Source organism: Spea bombifrons, chromosome 2 (genome assembly GCF_027358695.1).
Source record: "Spea bombifrons isolate aSpeBom1 chromosome 2, aSpeBom1.2.pri, whole genome shotgun sequence".
Taxonomy (NCBI): Eukaryota; Metazoa; Chordata; class Amphibia; order Anura; family Pelobatidae; genus Spea; species Spea bombifrons.
This window is the reverse complement of record NC_071088.1, coordinates 142,055,833-142,058,332: the sequence shown is the minus strand read 5'-3', so window position 1 is coordinate 142,058,332 and position 2,500 is coordinate 142,055,833. Positions and strand designations below refer to the sequence as shown.

The following is a 2,500-nucleotide window of genomic DNA, read 5'->3' as shown; positions in this document are numbered from 1 at the left end:
TTCTCTGTCCTGTCCCAGGGCTTATAATTCTTTCTGTCTGACGACAAGCAGCAGCAGCAGCAGCAGCAGCAGCAGCAGCAGCAGCAGCAGCAGCAGCAGCAGCAGCAGCAGCAGCAGAATAAGAGAAGTAAAATAAAAAACTTTCACACCTGCGGCCGTACCACCCTGAAAGCGCCCGATCTCGTCTGATCTCGGAAGCTAAGCAGGGTTGGGCCTGGTTAGTACCGGGATGGGAGACCGCCTGGGAATACCAGGTGTTGTAGGCTTTTAATTTTTTCTCACAGTCCGGGGAGAGCTTTTTGCCATGTTTCTTGCTCATCATCAAAGCTTTAAACCCTTATTTGAACCATCTCACCTTCTCTGTCCTGTCCCAGGGCTTATAATTCTTTTTGTCTGACGACAAGCAGCAGCAGCAGCAGCAGCAGCAGCAGCAGCAGCAGCAGCAGCAGCAGCAGCAGCAGCAGCAGCAGCAGCAGCAACAGAATAAGAGAAGTAAAATAAAAAACTTTCACACCTGCGGCCATACCACCCTGAAAGCGCCCGATCTCGTCTGATTTCGGAAGCTAAGCAGGGTTTGGCCTGGTTAGTACCTGGATGGGAGACTGCCTGGGAATACCAGGTGTTGTAGGCTTTTAATTTTTTCTCACAGTCCGGGGAGAGCTTTTTGCCATGTGTTTCTTGCTCATCATCAAAGCTTTAAACCCTTATTTGAACCTTCTCACCTTCTCTGTCCTGTCCCAGGGCTTATAATTCTTTCTGTCTGACGACAAGCAGCAGCAGCAGCAGCAGCAGCAGCAGCAGCAGCAGCAGCAGCAGCAGCAACAGAATAAGAAAAGTAAAATAAAGTGCTTTCACACCTGTGGCCATACCACCCTGAAAGCGCCCAATCTCGTCTGATCTCGGAAGCTAAGCAGGGTTGGCCCTGGTTAGTACCTGGATGGGAGACCGCCTGGGAATACCAGGTGTTGTAGGCTTTTTCTTTTCTCACAGTCCGGGGAGAGCTTTTTGCCATGTGTTTCTTGCTCATCATCAAAGCTTTAAACCCTTATTTGAACCTTCTCACCTTCTCTGTCCTGTCCCAGGGCTTATAATTCTTTCTGTCTGACGACAAGCAGCAGCAGCAGCAGCAGCAACAGAATAAGAAAAGTAAAATAAAGAGCTTTCACACCTGCGGCCATACCACCCTGAAAGCGCCCGATCTCGTCTGATCTCGGAAGCTAAGCAGGGTTGGGCCTGGTTAGTACCTGGATGGGAGACCGCCTGGGAATACCAGGTGTTGTAGGCTTTTTCTTTTCTCACAGTCCGGGGAGAGCTTTTTGCCATGTGTTTCTTGCTCATCATCAAAGCTTTAAACCCTTATTTGAACCTTCTCACCTTCTCTGTCCTGTCCCAGGGCTTATAATTCTTTCTGTCTGACGACAAGCAGCAGCAGCAGCAGCAGCAGCAGCAGCAGCAGCAGCAGCAGCAGCAGCAGCAGCAGCAACAGCAGCAGCAACAGCAACAGAATAAGAGAAGTAAAATAAAAAACTTTCACACCTGCGGCCATACCACCCTGAAAGCGCCCGATCTCGTCTGATCTCGGAAGCTAAGCAGGGTTGGGCCTGGTTAGTACCTGGATGGGAGACCGCCTGGGAATACCAGGTGTTGCAGGCTTTTTCTTTTCTCACAGTCCGGGGAGAGCTTTTTGCCATGTGTTTCTTGCTCATCATCAAAGCTTTAAACCCTTATTTGAACCTTCTCACCTTCTCTGTCCTGTCCCAGGGCTTATAATTCTTTCTGTCTGACGACAAGCAGCAGCAGCAGCAGCAGCAGCAGCAGCAGCAGCAGCAGCAGCAGCAGCAGCAGCAGCAGCAGCAGCAGCAGCAGAATAAGAGAAGTAAAATAAAAAACTTTCACACCTGCGGCCATACCACCCTGAAAGCGCCCGATCTCGTCTGATCTCGGAAGCTAAGCAGGGTTGGGCCTGGTTAGTACCTGGATGGGAGACCGCCTGGGAATACCAGGTGTTGTAGGCTTTTAATTTTTTCTCACAGTCCGGGGAGAGCTTTTTGCCATGTGTTTCTTGCTCATCATCAAAGCTTTAAACCCTTATTTGAACCTTCTCACCTTCTCTGTCCTGTCCCAGGGCTTATAATTCTTTTTGTCTGACGACAAGCAGCAGCAGCAGCAGCAGCAGCAGCAGCAGCAGCAGCAGCAGCAGCAGCAGCAGCAGCAGCAGCAGCAGCAGCAGCAGCAGCAGCAGCAGCAGCAGCAGCAGCAGCAACAGCAGCAGCAACAGAATAAGAGAAGTAAAATAAAAAACTTTCACACCTGCGGCCATACCACCCTGAAAGCGCCCGATCTCGGAAGCTAAGCAGGGTTGGGCCTGGTTAGTACCTGGATGGGAGACCGCCTGGGAATACCAGGTGTAGTAGGCTTTTAATTTTTTCTCACAGTCCGGGGAGAGCTTTTTGCCATGTGTTTCTTGCTCATCATCAAAGCTTTAAACCCTTATTTGAAC

At 50.2% G+C, this 2,500-nt stretch overlaps 6 non-coding genes and 1 pseudogene across 6 annotated transcripts; all 7 read left to right on the top strand.

Annotated features, from left to right (window-relative positions):
• Positions 1-147: 147 nt before the first annotated feature.
• On the top strand, positions 148-266 carry LOC128477293 (5S ribosomal RNA). The gene has a single exon (XR_008348273.1). It is a non-coding gene; the product is annotated as a 5S ribosomal RNA (ribosomal RNA).
• A 246-nt stretch (positions 267-512) lies between these two features.
• Positions 513-631, top strand: LOC128479421 (5S ribosomal RNA). Its single transcript, XR_008350301.1, has one exon. It is a non-coding gene; the product is annotated as a 5S ribosomal RNA (ribosomal RNA).
• Positions 632-855: 224 nt separating this feature from the next.
• Positions 856-974, top strand: LOC128479350 (5S ribosomal RNA). Its single transcript, XR_008350233.1, has one exon. It is a non-coding gene; the product is annotated as a 5S ribosomal RNA (ribosomal RNA).
• Positions 975-1,166: 192 nt separating this feature from the next.
• On the top strand, positions 1,167-1,285 carry LOC128479761 (5S ribosomal RNA). The gene has a single exon (XR_008350441.1). It is a non-coding gene; the product is annotated as a 5S ribosomal RNA (ribosomal RNA).
• A 249-nt stretch (positions 1,286-1,534) lies between these two features.
• LOC128476662 (5S ribosomal RNA) lies at positions 1,535-1,653 on the top strand. The gene has a single exon (XR_008347665.1). It is a non-coding gene; the product is annotated as a 5S ribosomal RNA (ribosomal RNA).
• A 243-nt stretch (positions 1,654-1,896) lies between these two features.
• Positions 1,897-2,015, top strand: LOC128479749 (5S ribosomal RNA). The gene has a single exon (XR_008350440.1). It is a non-coding gene; the product is annotated as a 5S ribosomal RNA (ribosomal RNA).
• A 293-nt stretch (positions 2,016-2,308) lies between these two features.
• LOC128480216 (uncharacterized) lies at positions 2,309-2,417 on the top strand (annotated as a pseudogene).
• Positions 2,418-2,500: the final 83 nt, after the last annotated feature.